Genomic DNA, 21440 nt, shown 5'->3' on the forward strand with positions numbered 1-21440 from the left:
AAAACACAGCTTTGACTATATGGACCTTTGTCAGCAAAGTGATGGCTTAGGAGCAAATATGGTGCGACCAACATATTGTAGATGTTTTGTTCAGGAAGAGCTTCTAGTAGCATGAGGAAATGTTAAATGTTAAGAAAAGTGAGAGTGCAAACTTTCATACAAAGCTTAGTCTCAATGATGTAGAAAGAAGTATCATACAAGAGGAAAGGCTGCAGGAAAGATGCTGAAACACCCTCTGCTGAGAACTGGGCCCCACCGGCCTCCGAGGGCCGATTCTGCATGGCCCCGTCCACGAGCCCCATCCTCAGTTGAGCAGGAAGGAAGCTAATGAGCCTGGGACCAAGGGACCTGGACCGTCTGTCTGTCTGCCCCCTGCCTTGTGTTCACTTCTATCGTGCTTTGCAAAAATAAGAATATTATTAACTCCTGTTAGCAATGCAGTCAGACTTTACCTGTACTCAGGTACTTCTAAACTACCTTTCCACCTAGAACTGAGATAAGTGAAAATAAAAACTAGGTAAGTTCACATCTGTGTCTATTCCCAGAGTTTAAAAATAAAAGCAAAAGGAAAAAAATTTTTTTTTTTTGTCTCTCAGCTGTTTCAAATTATTTCCTCCACTACTCTGGAACGTTGATACAGAGAATTAAAAGTTGACCATTTCCTCTTTTCCTGGAAAATATTCTGATGACTCTTTTGATATCATGTCTGATTGTGGGTCTCAAGCAGAGCCAATCTTTCATGAACTTGCAGGGAATTATAATGGGGCTACACTTGGGAAGCGGAATATAATGGTGCTATTCATGAAAAGAGATGAATTCAGGCAAAATGGGGGGGTGAATATCAAAATGAAGTGGAACAGTAGGTTTTTATAGGCTTCTTGAAGCTGGGGACATTTTGGAGGACAGCAGAGGAAACTGGGCTGCCCAAAGCTGCTGTCGGTGGAGGAGTCATCCTGCATTTTATTTCTGAGCCCTGCACCGGGCCAGCCCTGGGCTGGAGTGGCATAAAGCGTTGAACACGCAGTTGGTCCCTTTATTGGGAAAATGGATCCCATTTTATCCACATCAGGCTTCCCTGGTGGCTCAGATGGTAAGGAATCTGCCTGCAGTGTGAGAGACCTAGGTTTGATTCCTGGGTTGGGAAAATCCCCTGAAGAAGGAAATGGCAACCCACTCCAGTATTCTTGCCTGGAAAATCCCATGGACAGAGGAGCCTGGAGGGCTACAGTCCACAGGGTCACAAACAGTCGGACCCAACTGAGCAACTAACACACATTTATTCACATCAAGTTGGGCTGGAGGAATACAGGAGGAGCCAGGATGTCACCAGGCAGCATCACCTCTGCAAGTAGCTTATGGGGAAGCTCCTTCCCGAGGGTGTTTCAACATTTTCTAGCCGCAGCCTTGACCCCAACGACCGTCTGAAACATCAGAGTGTCTCACACACACAGCCAGCTGGAGCAGCCCGAGACAGCCATTCACGTCCTGCTCTGTCTGAGGGTCTATGAGGAAGCAGGGCTCTGTGGGCAGCATGGTGATGCCCCATGTGCTCCATGGACACTCACACTGGTGCCCGTGTGGGCTACAACTCATGTTCCCAGATGCTGCTGTGAGTGCTGGCACTGGGCAGCCATGATGTTTCAGTGGGTCAAGGAGAGTGAGAGGAAGGAATGAGAAGAGGTTATATTTGTCTATGTCTGTTCATGCACCCCCTCCTTACAATATGGTACACACATATGACATATGTGTGCACAGTATGTGCTCACTACTCATACGAATGTAAGATTCTAATGTGGTAGAATGCAGCCCTAGGGTAATAAGTCTGTAGTTCTGGAGTGGAGCGTGGGCACTGGAACTTTTAGAAGCACCTACGAGGATGCCAATAATCAGAAACCACTGGTCCAGTGAAAAATTCATTGGAAGGACTGATGCTGAGGCTGAAGCTCAAGTACTTTGGCCACCTGATGTGAAGACCCGACTCACTGGAAAAGACCCTGATGCTAGGAAAGAGTGAGGGCAGGAGGAGAAGGGGACGACAGAGGATGAGATAGTTGGATGGCGTCACCAACTCAATGGACGTGAGTTTGAGCAAGCTGCAGGAGTTGGTGATGGACAGCGAGCTGCAGTCCATGGGGTCACAGTTGGACACGGCTTAAGCAGAAAAGACGCTGTGCCCTGCTGTTTGGAATCATAAAAATAAAATTTAAGATAGGTTGTCCCAACCAAAAGTACCCGGTGAGGGCTGGCAGCTGACAGGCAGTGGAGACGCAGGCCCACACAGAGGTCCAGCTGCACCTGCCCTGGCCGGGAGGGAGCTGGTCCCGGGCCCAGGCCACAGGCCCGTGGGCAGGGCTCCAGGCCAGGGATCGGAAGTGGAGCTGGATGGGGGGTCAGAAGGAAAGCCCGCTCGCGGCAGGTCAGGGCAGGCTGCCTTGGAACCCACTTGGCCTGGTCCCGAGTCACGACCTGGCCTGGCGCTTTGGAAGGCCGGGGCGTGGATGTCCCACACGGGCCTCAGCCCAGGGGCCATGAAGCTCCCGCCCCGGGTGGCTGAGCACGGAGGCTCCCAGGATGAGCCGGGGCTCGGCAGGCTTGGAAGGGCTCGCGTGGCAGAAGGTACTTCGCTGTGTGTGCTCTGTTCCCAGGACATTTTTCAAAACAACTCAGAAGAGAGCAAACACTGGAACTGTCACAAATACAGCGTCGGTGCTTGTGGGGGTAAACGTGGCCCACTCGGTGGCAACGCTCTGAGACTGAGGGCCTGATACCAGCGGCCGGGAGTCGCCATTCCTGCACTTTCGTGGGGCTGCTGGCATGATCTTATAGACCTCTGGAACCACAAGGGAAGTTTTCTAAGTGGGCCATCTACCACTCTAGGGGCTGTTTATTGCTAAATTATATCCTAAGCCAATTTTTTAAATTTATTTTTTATTGAAGTGCAGTTAATTTACAATGTTGCATTAGTTTCACGTGTACATCAAAGTGATTCAGTTATACAGACATATATATATATATATATATAATTTTTCAGATTCTTTTCCGTTATAGGTTACTACAATGTATTGGTTTAGTTGCTGAGATTCTGTGCAACGTCATGGACTGTAGCCCTCTGTCTCTTCTGTCTATGGGGTTTTCTGGGCAAGAGTACTGGAGTGGGTTGCCGTTTCCTCCTCCAGGGGATCTTCCTGACCCAGGGATCAAAGCCACATCTCCTGCAGATTCTTTACCACTCAGCCACCAGGGAGGCCCTACCAGACACTGAGTATAGTTCCTTGGGCTAAGCTGATTTTTAAGTTAGATCTTTTTTCACGAATGCTTACTGAGTCAACTTTACATGCATTTTATAGTCTATAAACATTTCATTAGTTGATTTGTAATAGTTAGAGAAAAAGAATCTTCTGTAACATACAGGAGGAAAGAATACTGAGGCAGTGAAGGCTGGACAGTTAGTCCCCAAGAAAAACTCAAGCTGAGAGTCTCAGGCAGGTGGTGATGGGGATCGGATACCATGGGCTGGTCAAGAGGACACAAATGAAATGAAAAACAAGTGGTGTGTGTGTGTGTGTGTGTGAGCGTGTGTGTGTGTGAGCATGTGTGTGAGCGTGTGTGAGCGTGTGTGTGTGAGCGTGTGTGTGCGTGAGCGTGTGTGTGCGTGAGCGTGTGTGTGTGAGCGTGTGTGTGAGTGTGTGTGCGTGAGCGTGTGTGTGCGTGAGCATGTGTGCGTGAGCGTGTGTGCGTGAGCGTGTGAGCGTGTGTGTGTATGAGCGTGTGTGTGTGTGTGAGCATGAGCATGTGTTTGTGTGCCCGTGTGAGAGAGAGAAGAGGATGCGTTACCAAGGGCACAGGTACTGAGACAGGACAGTAATACTCTGAAGCTAAGAGGAAAGACATAGGAAAGGCGTGGGAGCTGGTGGAACTTCCCCTAAGGAGGACGAGAGCTGAGCCCACGAGTCCCGCCAGAGGAGGGCAGGTGCTGCCCAGCCTCCCAGCCACGGAAACGGCAGGTCTTTTCTGAGAGGCTGAAAGTGAGACCCAGGGGGTCCCTCAGATGAGGGCAAGTGCAGAGGAGCCAAGGAAATCCGTGACTTTTCCAGCCTGGAAGGGCGATTTGCTCTCCTGAGAGGCTGGCCTGAGCTTTGCCAAAGGAAGAAAGCCTTGGGTTCGCTGTCCCCTAAAGATGGGCACTGAGCCAATGTCTGGGCACCCCCCTCCTCTTCCCCAGGTTTGGCTCCACCAGCTTCCAGCTCCTGGCTACAGCTCCAGCTGGGAGATCACGTCGTGTGTTGAATAAGAAGCTGGGCTTTTTGTTTGGGGCTTTGTTTTGTTTGGTTAAATATCTGCTGGACAGTTTTTGGAAGAGCGTGTGCCCCATAAAAGGAAGCAAACGGTGCTCTTGGATCCCCGTCCGGCATCCGCCCTCCGCTCTGCCGGCCAGCCTGCAACGCTCCTCCCCCGAGGTCGTGGGGGGAGCCAAGATCGTGGGGTGGGGGGCGATGGGGCCACTTATTTCGGATGTCTTTCTTGTTACTGTCTTGTAAGCGCATAGAGGGAACTCAGAGAGAGTTTAGTTACTTGTTTCTAAGTGAGTCAGAGAGTTGGCGATTCTTTTTCCACTATTAGGCAGAAAATCATTGTTTATGGAAAAAAAGGACCACATTCAGTCGCTGGAGGAGGATGCAGTGTGTTATCACCATGGTGAGAAGATGCGAGTTCCAGATACAGGAACCCAGGGCACATCCCAGTGCTCTGGGTTTTGCATTTGGTATTTTTTTAACTTATTATAACTGGTAGGTAATTGCTTTTACAATGCGGTGTTGGTTTCTGACATTCAGCAACGTGAATCAGCCATAGGTATACCTAGGTACCCTCTCTCTTGAGCCTCCCTCCCACCTCCTACCCCATTCCACCCCTCTAGATTGTCACAGAGTGCCGGCTGGGCTCCCTGTCATATATAGCAGCTTTACTGTTAAGGACTTCCCTGGTGGCTCAGTGGTAAAGAATCTGCCTGCAGTGCAGGAGACACAGCTTGGATCCCTGGGTCAGGAAGATCCCCTGGAGGAGGAAATGGCAACCCACTCCAGTATTCTTGCCTGGAGAATTCCATAGACGGAGGAGCCTGGTGGCTACAGTCTATGGGGTCGCAGAGAGTAGGACACGAACTAAACAACAACCACCCGCCAGCTATCTGTTTTACTGATAATATACATGTTTCAGTCCTGCTCTCCTAGTTCTTCCCACCCTCTCCTTCCCGTGCTGTGGAATCTAGAAAACTGGTGCTGATGACCCTCCTTGCAGGGCAGGAATAGTGACGCAGACATAGAGAACAGACTTGCATATTGGTATTTAATCTTGGGCGGGTCATCTAGAATCTCTGGGGCACCCAGTTTGCTGTGATGAATGGATGAGAGCAGGGGTTCTCCTGCATCTGAAACCTGGCCGGGTCAGCCTCAAACCCCTTGGCTACTTCCAGACCCCACCGGTGGGATGCTCATCAGCCCGCAGTCTTCACCATTCTCTTCATCTGTAAGATTAAGACTCTAAGAAAAAAAGCAGTCAAAAGTAGGTCTTCACCAAGAAAAGGCTGAGACTCCCTAGAAATGATTGTCTTGTCAGTTGCTTCCAGTTCTGAAAATCTAAAGTTTGTCTTGACATGCCTAGTGCCTCGCACAGTACCAGCGCCACATCAGGCCATCTGTGGACTCGGAGGAAAAATCACTATAACTGATGGAACCAGGGCTGGGCGGCCGTGCTGCTGCCCCACTGGACACTCAAAGCAGTGACAGTCTGAGCGTTTCAGAAGCGTTGTTGACCTTGAACATGGACACAGGGGGATGCTGGACAAGCCAATAACATGTCAGATTACTTTGCTTCTATGGGAACTCTCCTGACCCGGTATAGAACAGCAATGCTGTTTACCCTGGTTGGACAGGGGTCCATCTTGGCTGTTTATGGTACCATCGGCTTGACTGGAGCCCCTGAGGATGGGTGATGGGGGAGTGGGTGATGACCGGGCTTCATGGTTTAAAACCTGAGAACCTTGGGTCCAGTGGTCACCCAGAGTCAGAGGCAGCCGCATCTAAGGACATAATTCCATACGTAGGGCCACAAATCAACCAGCAGTTCTGCTGTAAGCTGACTTCTTACTCTAACAAGTCAACCTTTTCCAAAGACTTTTCATTCTAACAATATAAAGGAAAGAAAAAGGACAGAGGAAATTGACCAGAAGACCCGAGGATGTAGGTGTTGTCTGAAGAAAATGCCTCGGCTCCTCTCGTGAGGCTCAGGTTGGCTCTGCCCACTGACCTTGACCTTGGTGTCTTGTCTGAGTGTCTGGGGCAGCGTTTTCTGAAGGGTGGTCCACCCAGCCAGGGCCTCAAAAGTCCAGTCCTCCAGGCTGATTCTGGGAGAAAGCAGAGCACTCCTGTAATTCCTGAAGACATTTTGAGGAACAGAGAACTGTCCGTGGACAGGGAATATTTGAAACTCCTCAAGGCCACTCTGTCCTTGACTGTTCCGTGATCTCACACCAGACTGCAGCTTCTGGTCCGGCGGGTGTGCACACGGCCACTGACGGTCTCCAGGCCTTTCTCCTGCTGTTGTCTGCTAAGTGACCTCAGGGACACCGCTGGCCGGGACTTCAAAGAATTGCCTCCCTTCCTGAATCTCTTAGGGTGTTTAGGGGTTGCTACCAAGGAGAGGAGAAGTATTGTCTATTAAGGGCAAAGACTGCAGAAAGCTGGTAGGAGGAAGAGCCAGCCTTGGCACGGGTGCCCAGCTGGGGATGGTACATCAGGGAGCCGGCCTCCGCCTGGCAGGAGTTTCCTCCAGAGGCTGGTGCTTTGGGTAAAAGGAAGCTCTGAGTCATGACGGCGTCAGCAAAGAAGCAGGGCTGTTCCACTTCACGAGTGTTTGTCCAAGGGGAGCAATGGCCAGTGTTGTCCTGGAGCTGGACCCCTGGGTACCAAGGTGTCTAAGCCACCAGTTCATGGAGTGACCGCAGATGTCAGCACCCCTGAACCTTGCCCCCCAAAGCTCTGTCCTGCCTCCCCCATTTTGCTTCTGTAAACACACCAGGAAATCCATCAGCTGGAGAGCCAGTCCCTAGGGGTGTGAGCCTGGGACTGACTCCTGAGTTGATGTTGTTGTCCAGTCGCTCAGTCATATCCTAGCCCCATGGACGGCAGCACACCAGGCTTCCCTGTCCACCACCAACTCCCAGAGCTTGCTCAAACTCCTGTCCATTGAGTCGGTGATGCCATCCAACCATCTCATCCTCTGTCACCCCCTTTTCCTCCTGCCTTCAATCTTTCCTAGCATCAAGGTCTTTTCCAATGAGTCAGCTCTTCTCATCAGGCAGCCAAAGTATTGAAACTTCAGCTTCAGCATCAATCCTTCCAGTGAATATTCAGGGTTGATTTTCTTTAGGATTGACTGGTTTGATCCACTTGCTGTCCAAGGGACTCTCAAGAGTCTTCTCCAGCACCACAGTTTGAAAGCATCAATTCTTTGGCGCTCAGCCTTCTTTATGGCTCCGAAGACTCCTAAGAGCAGGAGGTTACTAGGTGGGCATGTCACCTGGCATCTGGAAAGGACTGGAAACATACTTTAATCAGGAAGACAGGTCTACTGAAACAGTGCAGATAAGCAAGCAAAATTCAAAGTAAAATCACAGTAATCCCAGTAAGAATTGCTTGCCCATCGGTGCCCATATAGTCCCCTGCAGACCATCCAGTTAAAGCTGGTATCATGATGTTAAGTGTCTACTGGTGAGAACTGGTGAGCTCCTAGTCTCCTGAGGGCAGGTCTCTGCCTGGTCCCCTGTGGACCCCTGGTCTTCAGTGAGCGTGACAGGCTGTAGGCTCTCAAAGATGTTTCTAGAAGACATTTGGGAGGAGCATCTCTCTGTTGATGAAAACCACCCAGTGCTCCGCTTTCTGGGGAGCAGGGCAAGAGTGTCAGGTGTCCAGACCCAGTGGCCGTGTCCGATGGGCGCCCTTCCTCTCTGTCACGGGCTTGTGGACTTTCCCGTTTCTCCTCCTCCCCAGGTCCGTCCAGTTGCCAGAAGACCGACATTTCCTGGCTTTTGTTGCACCGTGGCCCACACTCTGTTTTGAAAGGACAGGAGCATAATAAAAACGGATATGAAAGAAGGGCCCGATGACATCACTGAAAACATTTGAGGAAGTCCACTCTTTGAGATGTTTACAGGCTCAGCATGTTCGTTGTTTGTAATATGATAAGAGCACTTTTGATATATGGGGGAATTACAGGCCCTGTAGCTCAGACAATATTCATGAATTTTTATCTTGGGCTCATAGCGACGGAAAGAGAATAGGAGGTCTTGGCTTGCGTCCCAGATGACCTTGACTCGCTGGTTGACCTTGGGTACAACTTTCAGCAGAGTCGAGCTGCTTAAGCTGTGCCTCTGTCAGCTATTCGCTGAATAAAAAGAAGAATTCCATTATTCAAGATGAGTTAACTCAGGAAATTTTTCCTTCTCAAAAATCTTAACTTCGGGAAATTGATGGTACATGGAACTTAAAATTAAAATATCACCTCTTCAAGGTTAACCCCATGAGCTCTGTATAGGTTCGGCTTTCTGTGCCTGCTGTTAGAATGAAAACCTTCAAACATTCAGGTGTCTGCATGAGCAGCCATCTCCCTAAGCAGTGACAACGTGGCACTCACCCTGTCCTGGACTTCCCCGATGGCTCAGCAGGTAAAGAATCTGCTGGCGATGCAGGAGACACAAGAGATGAAGGTTCAGTCCCTGGGTCAGGAAGATCCCCTGGAGAAGGAAGTGGCAACCCACTCCAGTATTCTTGTCTGGAGAATTACACGGACAGAGGGGCCCAGTGGGCTACAGTCCACGGGGTCGCAAAGAGCGGGACACGAATGAGTGACTAAGCAGGCACGCACTCCATCCTAGGATCTGAACCACGAGCATGGAGACGAGCCAGTATCTCCCCTGGCTGAAACTGAACAAAGGTTAAGGACATGGTAGCACCGCCTCCTGCCACGTGCCGGCCGCTGCGCTGAGCTCATGCCCCAGGCTCGTCTCCCTTCCTCCCCGCAAGCACCACACGAGGTCGGGGTGGCAGATCTACCCATTGTACAGATGAGGGGACTGCAGGACTCATGGGAGACGGTGGGGCTCACGGCCGCAGGCCCTCCCTGTGGACAGGACGCCACGAGAGTGCATCCCCTTGTCCACGTCACAGTGGACACCGCATACCCACCTGACACCCAGGTGCAGGGTCGTGGGGCCGTTGGGGCCTGGAAAGACCTCACCCTCTTGCCGGGTGAAGTTCAGGGTGAAAACACTGGATTAACCGTATCATGCATCAGTGTGACGGAACTGGCTCCCCGTCCTTAAAATGTGTGCATCTAATTCCGAATTAGCCTCGCCAACGGAGGGCAGCACCAAAACTCTATCTGGAGCTTCCCTGGTGACACAGCGAGTAAGAATCCGCCTGCCAACACAAGAGACGTGGGTTCGATCCCTGGTCCAGGAAGGTCCTGCATGCCACAGGGCAACTGAACCTGGGCAACACGGCCCCCAAGGCTCCAGAGCCCTGGAGCCACAACCGGAGAAGCCCCTGCTCCCCACACCTAGAGAAAAGCCCGAGCAGCAGCAGACCTCCCCACAGCCTAAAATAAAATGAAATAAATGGATCATTTATTTCAAAATTTAAAAAAATAAAAAAATAAATCTTGGTCTGAACTGAGTCCAAGGAGATTTACCGTTTGGTGGGTCCATTTTGCAGTTACTGTTGTACGTGTTCCCTGATTGTAGCCCAGAAGCTTGAGGTTAAAACTTCCAATAGCCTGCTGGGGAACAAAGGGAAGCATGGGATTGAAAATTTCCTCTTGGAATATCCAAGTGGACGAACCCCCAAATGGATGATCCTGACACAGGTAGCATTGCCTCTGCACGGAGCAGGGCTCTGACACAGAGCTGCCGGCCCGGGAAGGTGGTTCCGTGGCGACTTAGGGTAGGTTTTACTCACAGAGACGCCAATGCAAAGAGAAAGCTCTAAGCTCATAGCAAAGGAATCCTACCTCACTGCTAGTATGCAAAGGAGTATCACATGGCCTCGGAAGCTGCCAGATGCGATCACCTTGGCCCGGTATGTGTAGGAGAAAGGGCAAGGCAGAAATTCAGAAATTCTAGCCCAGAAGTCAGGCCAGCAGATACGTGGAGTGGCTGTAGTTTTAGTGTGGACCCTCCACTGGCCCGGAGCCCCGAGACTTCAATCCAGGGAGCCGTCAAGGTCGCGGAGATGAAGCTGCTCGGACGCAGACGCGAGCCTGCCCAGGCAGACTGACGGAGCTCCTCGCGGGCCAGAGCGAACCCACACCTGCCCTGCCTGGACCAGTCCCGCCCAAGCAGAACAGAAATCTTATTGTATTCTGAAAAGGCATTGCAAAGCCTCTTTTTTACCTGTTCTTCTTGGATTTTTCTCCCCGAATTTGTCACGGAGGGAGCGGTTGGGACAAAACTCTTAGGCTGGGCATGGGTCTCTGGAATAAATAGCTTCAAGAGATGTATCCACTTCATTTCTTCAGAACAATGTGAAATATTCATTTCAGACTCATAGCCAACTCTCACCACATAGAAATTTTTATTCATTGCCAGAGATCCAAGAACTGACATGCTGTATAAATAAATAAAGTTTAATGTAGGTGATGTGTGAGCTGATGCCTGCACTGAATGAGGTCTAGGTAGACTATCTCTCATAGCTGAGGAAGGCATAAACAGAATTGTTCATATATATTTAGGGCATTTTTTCTAAATATAACATGTGAGACTCTTTACCATGTGTACACAGAGTTCTTACCTCCAGCTATAATTATGCGGATGGCCTCTTAAAAGCTCCTGATGAGTTGTTTTCCTCAGGTCTGAGACAGAAGGCACAGAACTCTGTCCCTCAGGCTATGAAAATGACTGAATGGCGTTAGCCTTCATCAAAAACAGTCTTTTTTTTTTTAAAGGTCGCACCACACGGCAGGCAGGATCTTAGCTCCCTGAGCAGGGATCGAACCTGTGTCCCCACCGTGCAAGCTCAGAGTCTTAACCACTGGACAGCCAGGGAAGTCCCCAAACTAGTCTTTCCTGTGACCGGTTTTCCTAGTGTTGATCGGAGGAGAGCACCGACCCCCAGAGGAGCTGTTTGTCTTATTCAGTCGCTCAGTCGTGTCTGAGTCTTCACGGCCCCACGGACTGCCCCACGTCAGGCTTCCCCGTCCCTCCTGAGCAGGGAAGCCTGCATGAACAGGGTGAAAGAGAGCTTTGCAGTCCGGCCTGTTTTGCTACCTGCATCTTATGTAACTACATCCGCAGGTGGACTGCTGCTGGTCAAGAGGAGGACAGTGTCAGGGGAGCGGGGTCAGTCGGGCAGGTTTTGGGGGGGCACACTGGCTGACGGAGGGGCAGGAGGAGGCGGTTTGCGAGATGAGACCTGGGCGCACGGTGAGCTCCCTCAGAATTCCGCTCCGGCCACGCGGCCCTGCGGCCCCGGGGCCCCGCCTCTCTTGCTCAGCTCCCCTCCCGGGCCCGCCCGCTGCCTGGGTCTCCCCGTCTCTGCCCACGTAACTGCTGTTGTCTCTACTGAGCACTCTTACTGCCTCCTGACATCCGCTTCCACCAAACCTCTGCCCTCTCTGCTCCGTAAGATACGGCACTGCACTCGCTGCAGTCCTTCTTGACTGAACTGGAGGAGGGCGTGGCTACTCACTCCAGGATTCTTGCCTGGAGAATTCCATGGACAGAGGAGACCGGCAAGTTACAGTCCGTAGGGTCGAAAACAGTCGGACACAACTGAGCGACCAACACTTTCACTTTTACTTTCTTGACTGAACGTGAGCTTGACGTGTCTATTCAACCATGCTCTTACTTTTACTGGGATTAGAGATAATAGCATTAGTACCCTTGGACTGCAGGGAGATCAAACCAGTCAATCCTAAAGCAAATCAGTCCTGAATATTCATTGGAAGAACTGACGCTGAAGCTGAAGGTCCAGTATTCTGGCCACCTGATGCAAAGAGCTGACTCATTGGAAAAGACCCTGATGCTGGAAAGATTGAAGGTGGGAGAAGGGGACGATAGAGGATGAGATGGTTGGATGGCATCACCAACTCAATGGACATGAGTTGGAGCAAACTCCAGGAGTTGGTGATGGACAGGGAGGCCTGGCGTGCTGCAGTCCATGCAGAGGGGTCACAGAGGCAGACATGGCTGAGCGACTGAGCAACACCAGTACCCTGGCTCCAAAGCTACCCAGGTCTGCCTCCAACACTGTTTTTCTGTACTGTCTGTCAGCCTGAGGTGTCATTTTGCAGAATGTGAGGGTCTTTCAGGAACAGTCCCAAGTTATACTGTAGCAGAAACACCAGCACTTACAAAGAAGGGGCAGGGCCGAGATGTGAAATCAGCAGGAGCTTGACTTCCTTGACCCCGAGGGCGAGGGCGAGTGGCTGGCGTGTTCGAGGGAGCAGGTTTCAGCTCTGCGGATGGGGAGGCCAAGGCGGGAAGGGGAGCATTCCAGGCTGAAGGCATGGTTTGTACAAAGACGTTCCCAGGGAGGATGGGCACCCAGAGGTGCTCCCGCTCAGGCATTGAAGATCCTTGACATTCCACCGCTGAGTGGAGATGTTTTACGAAGCACTCGGCTGGAGCTGAGAGTGCAGGGGGTGGAGGAGGGAAAGGGGCGGGACACAAGCCAGTCGGTCTCGCGCAGCTCAGCTGGTCCAGGGCAGAGCGGGGTGTGCGGAGCATAGGACGTGGAAACAGTGTGCTGTGTCCTGTCACCGGAGCGCGGGGTGGGCTGGAAACTAAAGGGCTAACAGCAGAAGGACGCCCACGCCCACCCTGCCCCTTGCTCTGGTCTGAATGTTTGTGCCTTCCCCAGGTCCTAACCCCAGGGTGATGGCATTAGGAGGTGGGTCCTTCAGGAGGGCATCCCACGATGGGGACGAATGTCCTTAACAGAAGGGGCCCACAAAGCTCTCAGGCCCCACTCTGCCACGTGAGGATGTAGCAAGAAGCTGGCTGTTGGTAAAACAGGCCGCAGCCCCCACAGGCACCCATTCGCCCCTTGATCCTGGACTTCCAGCCTCGAGCACCAGGATAAACAGTTCTGCCGTTTATAAGCTGCCCAGGCTGGTGTTTTCTTGGAGCAGCCGTGAATGAACATGGGGCATGATTGATTCAAGAAAACGAGAATGGTGACCACCTGTCTTAAGGATGGAGGGAGGGGGACTTCCAGAAACTGGTCTACTGACAGACCCAGCAAGGAGACCCAAACAGCAGGGAAATGATTTCATGCAGAAGCGTCGATCCGCCTGGGCTTGTGTGTGCTTGTGTGTGGGTGCGTGTGTGTGCACACACTCCTGCACACCACCACCTGCAAGGTGGCCGGTGTGCATATGGGCTCTCAAGTTATGCACATTTGTGGCGGCATCACAGAGGCATCAGGAAGATGGGCTTTAGTGATGGGTGACCAGATGCTGAGACACAGCCAGCCTGCCTGAGTCGTTGGTCAGACTGGGGTTGCCCCAGCCACTGTGACCACAGTGATGATGGCCAAGGGGAAGATAAGGGAGACTGAGAGTGAGGTTGGTGACGAGGGGCTTTTGTGGAGGCCTGGACGAGCTGTTTCAAACACTGGACGAGAAAAAGATCTGGTTCTCACGTGAGACTTTTGAGAGTATTTCATCCACTAAGTCAACATCTAGGGAAGCCCAGGCACATGGAGGTTCAAGAGCAACTTTTGGAATCAAGGGAATGAGCTCTGGTTCAACGTACAATTGAGCCACAGATTCATAAACGTGTCTAAGATGCAAGGAAAATAAATCGGATGTCGTAGGAGCTGAGGCCGTAGCTGCAGCAGACAGAGTGCTGGTGACAGATTCCAGGACGTGGCCGGGACTCAGACACGAAAGGCGACCGGAGCTCGGTGAGCCAGACCTTAGGTGACGCACAGAAGCACCTTCAGGTGGAGGCAATCCGTGCTCCGGGCGGGACCTCCTTCCCGCCTCAAGGTGGGATCAGCCGCATTTGCGGAGCCCCTCCTGGCTCCGCACCCACTCTTGAGGCTGCCGGTCGAGCCCACTGCCCAGCCCACCCCAGCCCGCATGGTCCCTGGTTCCTGAGGGTCCACGGCCGCACCCTCGACTTCCGTGTCCCTGGCGGTTTGCTGCGTCCGTTTCCAGTTGCTGGATGAGATGAGTCATCTCCGGGTCTCCGCCGGGATGGAGGAGCCACAGGGAGGCCTGGACTCACATCGGGTAAAGCCAATGTGAGAGGGAAGCATGGGGGGATGCTTCTGGTCGGAGCAGCGTACGTGGACGCCTGCAGCACCTCCCACCTGGGCCTCCAGCAGAGGGGACACACGGGGCCCCTGTGTCCCATCTCGGGAGAGGAGGCGAGGCCGGGCCAGCAGGCGGAGGGAGTGTGAAGGGAGACGCCCTCGCTCGGCCAGGTGGCCCGCTTGCCTTCACCTGCAGCGGGCCTACCCACACTCTGAGATCATTCTGGCCCTGGGCGAGGTGTTTCTCACGGAGCCTTGGCTGCTCTCCACTCCCATGCCGCTGTCTGGGGCTCTGAGCCAGCAGCAGGGCCTGCGCCTCGTCTCCATGACCCTCAGTGTGAGGGCACGGGGGCCTCAGCCCCAACGTCACCTGCTCCCACCACAGACCTGGCCGGCCCCATCCTGGGGCGGGCGGGGGGGCAGAAGGGAGGTGGCCGCCCCGCCTGGACTCCGCCCCGGGCCGTCTTCTGACGCTGCTGGTCTGTGCCGTCAGCTTCCCAGCTTTGCACGCACCCACAGGGGGCTTCCTCACCCCCAGGGCAGCAGCTGTCCCCAGCCTGCTCTCAGCATCACGCGCATAAGCGGTCTTCTTGGGGAGCATGTTCTGGCCTTTGGTCTGTCAGCCGCGCCCCCGTCTTGTCCAGCTCCTGAGATGCCGGGGTCTCTTTGCGTCGGCCCCCAGCCCCAGCGTTAAAGCCTCTGCTGTCCTGTCGATTGGTGCTGTTGTTCAGTCACTCAGTCGTGTCCGACTCTCTGCCACCCCGTGGACCGCAGCACGCCAGGCCTCCCTGTCCATCACCAGATCCCGGCGCTTGCTCAAACTCATGTCCATCAAGTCGGTGATGCCCTTGTCCATCTCGCCCTCTGTTGCCCCTTCTCCTCCTGCCTCCAGTCTTTCCCAGCATCGGGGTCTTTTCCATGACTCAGCTCTTCACATCAGGGGGCCAGAGGATTGGAGCTTCAGCTTCAGTGTCCGTCCTCCCCCATTGCCTCCCCCGAACTCCCAGCCCAGGAGGAGGGACCTCACCGCACTCCCTGGTACTCGGTCAGAGCCCACTGGGGTTGCTCATCTAAATGGGTGACCCCTTTGTCCATCAGTTACTCCGCTGCTTTCGGCTGGTGACAATCTTAGGACCGTTCTAGAGTCAACGTGTTTATTTTGGGTGCCCCTGGAGAGTTGGACAAAGGCAGCCGGGCTCCCTGGACTCCCACCTGGTTTACGGGGGAGGAGGGTTTTGTTGTGTGGAGTGGCTGTGCTCCACACTTCCTCTGCCATATACCCTGTCTTGCTAATACTATGTTGGAATGATTTCCTTAATTTCTAAAGCTGCATGTGCGGAAATGGCTTATATTTCCTGTTTTGATAAAGTAATAGAACTTTACTGGGAACTGTGTTCCCAAGTTGGCTTTCTCTTTGTCGGCCTCCTTTTGGATTAGAAGGATAATTTTAGAAAGTCCAGCTTGCCTGGACTTGTGACAAAGACAAAGACTTGTATAAATTTTTTTTACCTAAAATGTGAACGATGATTACTTTTTAACAAAAAGGAATGTTTGTCTTTTCTGTCAGTTAGAATGGGTTATTCAATAGTGCTCCATACAGGAAGCTCCGGTTGAGTGCTGGGGGCAATCAAATGGTAAAATATCTGTAAATTCCCTCCAGATTTGCTCTTTTTGGCTGGAGGTAGTTTGGCTTAAAAAGGCTTTCTTGGACAAAACGTTTCTTGGAACATGTGGAGGACAAAATATTCTTTGTTTGGGGACAAATGAGTTTTGTTCTCGCATCTTCATATAAATTTGATTAATACTCATTTCTTCTGTGCAAGCTGAGAACAATGGTGAGCATTTTTTTTCTTTCATCTGTATGTATGGCATCGACTTTAAAGAGCGTCCCATCTGCAGACAGCAGGGTGCACGTCCGTGGATTCTGTTCTCTTGATATACATGGGTGGTTCACACGGGTGGTTGAGAAATAGCTGGTCTGAAAGAGCCTAAGTCATTTGTGTTTTATTTTCTGACGTTCAAGTGGTTGTTTAAGCCTATTTTTAAGTGTTTGAATATCTGGCATCGGGAGGCGTGGCACTGAGCTGTTCTATGTGGAAGTGGGGCTGTTCCCCAGACACCTGCTCAGGGGCACCTACTGTTCACCAGGCTGCCAGGAAGCACTTTTCCTCTCTGCTCAGTCCTGCACAAATCCCGATGAAGGCAGCATGATCCTGGCTTCTCCTGATGCCAGCAGATTGCTCAAACAGGAGGCAGGGCCAGCCGCAAGTGGGACCGGGTGTTCCCTAATCCTGCAGCTGCCACTCTGGATCCCCACTCAGACTCTTCCTCGCATTCCAGTTATAAATGGCAGAGCCATCTCTGCTGAAAGCCAGGGAGCCGGTGGCTCAAGGCAAGAAAGTCCCTCCTTGAATCTGACAGACGCCTGGTTCAGGAAGCTAGAACCTGGCTTTGCTTAGAACATTCCATGACTTCTGTTCTCTCAGACACAAAAGCTTCCCAGGGAATCTCAACCATGCATCTGGGGGTGATCTGGCTATCTCTTGGATGAACTAAAGCCCGTGCAAATAGATGTATTTTTAAATCATTCTACAGTGTAATGATGCCAAGATTCAGACAAGGCTCCAAAGAAAAGAATTCCCATGTAAAAAGCTCACTAAGAAATCTCTTGTTCAGAGCTCTCCATGTTGCCCTGGAAACCATCTGTTACATTCCGTTTGGGTAGAATATGATCCAAGGTCTCTAGAGAATCTATCTTATGCCTTTACATTGCCAGTTGGCTCTTAAGCGATCCAGGTCATTTCCAATTCCTTGAATTTCTAATCAGCATAGCAATGCTGGCTACCAATTCAGGACAGCACAAAATTCAGCAAAAAAAAAAAAGAGAGAGAGTGAGGGCATCTCAAAACGATGTTTTGACTAAGGAAAAGAGAACTGAAATTTTTGGCCCTGTGGTTGATTATAAGCTCAAACTGAGTCCTGAGTGCTCAGAGCCACCCTGAGCATGCCCCGGGGGGCAGGGGTCAAAAGATGGTGAGGGCTGGCATGTGTCTAAGATGGTCATGCCTGGGTCCACCGTAGGCAGGGCCCTGGGGACCCTGCAGGAAATGGCAGCGTCTGCTCCACTGAAGAGATGGCTCAGTGGTTTGCAGTTGTCTCCTTGTCTCCAAGCAAATCCCCTTTCTCAGAGCCAGCCCATCATCCCTGCTTACCTGGAAACCTTGCTGGAACCCTGGGGCGGGGTCCACGGTCCTGAGCAGCACCAGGGCCGGGCGACGCTGATCCACACAACTGGGGGAGTAGTGAGGGTCTGGACGAAGCAGTGGTGTGTCCAGCGTGGAGGGTTTGCCTCTTTGACGCTGTGTCTGAGCCTCCCCTCAATCAACCAATCCGTCCTCCCTGCCCCGCTCCTTCCTTGCCAGCATGGGTTTTGTTCCCATTAATTGTCGAAAGGATTACCTGCCTTTCATCTCCTCCAGATGCAGCTCAGAGATGTTCCTGGTTTATTGGGCTGTTTACGTTCAGGCTGCTTCTCTCTGACTTCGCCAAACTTATAATTCACTTTCATCTTTCAAAACTACATCCATTAACTCTGAAGCACTTTTTGAGATGTCAAGATTGGACTCAAACATTCTCCAAGGTTGGGAGTCCTTGCAGCATCATTGGTTCCATTGGTCCGTGAGGACGTTCACACCAGGGCGAGCGTTTGGCCAGCTCTGCTGAATAGACGCAGCTCGTCCGGGACAGGGGCTCTCCAGGAACTTCCAGGCCCTGGAGCTGCGTCTCCGCCTGAGATGCTGAGTGGCCCGCAGGGGGCTCAGGGGGAGCTGCTGCTGGAGTGACCAGCAGGGACCGAGGTGAAAAACTAACAAGCCGTGGATCAATGTTCCGGAGAGAGCTTGGCCCTGTCGGGTGGGGGCGCCCGCCTCCAGCTGTCCTGGAGGCTCCGAAGGTGAAGGTCTGGACCGGGGCGAGCTGGTCGTCTGCGAGGGTGGTGGGCAGACTCTTGAGGTGGATCAGGTGGGGAGGAGCACGTCATCTTGATTAAGGCACTGACCAGAGGACCCTGGCGTGTCTTTGAGTTGTGCTGAGTCATGGAATCAGGGGTGGACCTGAGGGCTTGGCTTGGGCGGTGGTGGTCTGAGCTTCTGTTCTCCGTTCAGGGGGGTGCGGGCAGCTGGGGCTGGAACACAGACACATGTAGCCCTTCACACACTCCTCATCTGAGGGCCTCAGGAGGGCATGTGTATCTTGAGAATGTTCCAGAGCCCAGGTCCTCTCCAGAGAATGCCGAGGCTCAGCCTGAGACATGTTCAGCCTCTAAGAGACGTCTGGAGCACGTGCCCTGCCCTAGAGAAGTAAACACTTCTGTTCCTCCTGGAGATCTGACATTCCAGAAGGTGGTGCTGAGGGCTCCTGTTGCTGTCGGAATTCTTAAGAGCACCTCTGTGGGATGTGTGAGATGCTGATGGAAACACACACAGATACATACACAAACACACACACACACACACACACACATAAGCAAGAGAGCTGGCATTTCCAGGATGGAAATTGGCTCATCCTATGGAGGGCTACCTCTCAGCCGTGTCTCCCCAACCTCCGGAGTCAGGGTATCTGAGCCTTAGGCTCATGGCTGAAAAGTATGGAGACTGGGAGTTTTCAGGCCTGCAAGCCTTGTTCCCAAAGCAGAAAGCACTGTTGAATTTTGAGCAGGTTACGAGCGCATTTCCGGTGCATATCCTAGAGCTAGAACAGAAAGTCTGTTAGGTCGATTTGAAGCCATTAAAATCGTTTCGACCATTGATTTATACACAGGGATTTGGCAAGTGGCTTTAAAATCAAAATTAAAAATAACATGTGAAACCCCAGATGGGGAATAGGAGTGTATGCTTCTCACTTCAGCCTGAGGAGTCCCCCTACCCTTCCAAGCAACTGGTAAATGAATCATGATTGTGAGAGCCGAGTTCGCCTTGCCCGCACACCTATTCACATCCGGGTCTTGGAGAGGACAAAGTCCAACGCGATGCGTCCAGGCTCCTCACTTGGGTGCTCAGGATAATCCGCACACTGACGGCTTGGCCCGCAGCTGGATGTGTAAACACCAAATATCCAGGGTCGGGCGGTTTTAAAATGAGCCCCACTGTAGTCAAACACTGAAGCCATACAAAAATGGGCAAATACCTAGAACCGCATTTGGAGGGCGTGAAAGGACTTTATCCACGTTTGTGCGTGTGAGCTAAGTCGCTTCAGTCGTGTCCAACTCGTTGCAACCCCACGGACTGTAGCCCGCCAGGCTTCTCTGTCCGTGGGATTCCCCAGGCAAGAACACTGGAGTGGGTTGCCGTGTCCTCCTCCAGGGGAAAGACCTGACCCAGGGATCGAACCCGCGTCTCCTGCATTGGAAGGCACGTTCTTTACCACTAGCGCCACCTGGGAAGCCCCTTATCTATTCACGTTTACTCTTATGCTCTCTCACTACCTGAGTCAGCTCAGGGGGATACCAGGAGTCTCAGAAGACTTTAGAGGGGCTGGTTTCTTTAAAGAGTTTGAGATCTTCAGATTTTTTTTTTTTTTCCAGTTCTTCAAAGTAGTGACAGATGCAGCCGATGTTAGATTAGGTAAAGAACAACAACAGCAAATGTGGAAGTCTCCAACACCACCCTCCATGGAAAGTACTTAGCAAAGGGATGCATCCTGTGCACAGAAAGGACGCTGCGCCTCTGATGAGGTCGAGGGCCAGCTCCCGCCAGCAGCGTGGAGCTGGAGCTCACTTGTGCCCCCAGCATTGACCAACCAGGAGGCTCGTGCTGGCAGGAGGTGTTGAGGCGGCCAGGCAGCCCCATCCGCATCTCCCCGCGAACCCTGGGGAACCGGGAGAATGCAGACCGATGTGTTAGCCCAAAAACCAGACAGAAGAACTCCCCAAGGGACCCCCTGTTTCGTCACTGGGACTTAACTCGGAAGGGGAGGAGCTGCCCTGGTGAAATGCGATGTTGTTGAGCTGGAGTGGTTTTGTAGTCAGGGCCGTTGCTTGCACCTTTAGGTCTGGCCAAGTGCTCACCAGGGCTCACTGCGCCCAGGGTCCCCGCCGGATCGGCTCCCTGCGGACCACCTGGCCAAGAGTGAGGAGCCGGATGGAGGTTCCCCGGGGACTGGCTGCACTAACTCACCTGTGGGGGGTGGGATGGGGCTGCAGGTGGGCAGAGCTGATGTTGGGCTGATCAGAGACGGGAGAGAAGAGGGCTAAGCTGATCGTCATTTCCTACTCAAAACGCTTAGTACTGTGGACACAGTCTGAAAGGAGGAGTTCAGACACGGTCCAGTCTCCAAGTCCATCTCGTGCCTGAAACACTGAGACAGAGGACAAGAAATGCCTTTTTCCTCGCTGGAATCGTCTAGCCAGAGAATCCCCCCATTATCACTAAAGTCATCAAAGAGTGACATCTCAGGGACTGGCGAACCCTTCGATGATGTCACCCCAACCCAGCTGAATAAATACTTAGGAAAAGCCTCACCACCAACCCGCCCTCTCTGCACCCCAAGTTAGCATGTCTCAGGGCGGGAAGGGGCGGGGGCTTCTCCGTGGATGGAGGTTCCCTGTGAAGGAGGGGAGGGCGTGTCATCCCACCGGTGTGTTTACAAATTCCACCCCTGGATCAGAACCCCCTCCCCGCGAGTCAGTAGGTCTGGGCTTTGTCACGAGGCCCTGCAGAGTGCTGTGGGCAGTCACCCTAGCTGTCCCACCCAGCCTCGGACGTCTCTCCCAGAACCCACCCCCCCACCTTTCCAGGCAGAATGAAGCCTGAAGTTCCTCCGTGAAACTAAAGCGATTAACACCTTACCCAAGGCTCACTTCACACAGGATCCCTGGAGAATGTTCTCCTTGACTTTTGAGCCCCAGGACCCAGCTTGGCATCTGGCACTTAGTAGGCACTGAAAAAAGGCTAATTCACCCCAGAATGTGCAGCACCAAGGGTGACCTTGATGTCAACTGTGGCCGTGGGGTGGTGATGGTGCATCAGTGGAGGTGCACTGATTGTAACACTCGGCCCATCTGGTGGGGGGCATGTTGATAGTTGGGAGGTGCAAGACTGAATGAATGTTTTGACTGAATGGTTGTTAGGC

The 21440-nt window shown here is 52.5% G+C and overlaps 1 protein-coding gene and 1 long non-coding RNA gene across 6 annotated transcripts in view; one reads left to right on the forward strand and one right to left on the reverse strand.

Annotated features, from left to right (window-relative positions):
* Positions 1–21440, forward strand: part of COL4A2 (collagen type IV alpha 2 chain) — a 154248-nt gene that overhangs the window by 27370 nt on the left and 105438 nt on the right. The gene's annotated exons all lie outside the window — the stretch shown is intronic.
* LOC145530471 (uncharacterized) lies at positions 5330–21412 on the reverse strand. Its single transcript, XR_014071814.1, has 6 exons — positions 21158–21412; positions 20486–20666; positions 9745–9828; positions 9240–9473; positions 8689–8978; positions 5330–8439 (listed from the first exon to the last, which is right to left on the reverse strand). It is a non-coding gene; the product is annotated as an uncharacterized LOC145530471 (long non-coding RNA).

This window comes from Giraffa tippelskirchi, chromosome 12 (genome assembly GCF_054371585.1).
Source record: "Giraffa tippelskirchi isolate mGirTip1 chromosome 12, T2T-mGirTip1v1.2.pri, whole genome shotgun sequence".
Classification (NCBI taxonomy): domain Eukaryota; kingdom Metazoa; phylum Chordata; class Mammalia; order Artiodactyla; family Giraffidae; genus Giraffa; species Giraffa tippelskirchi.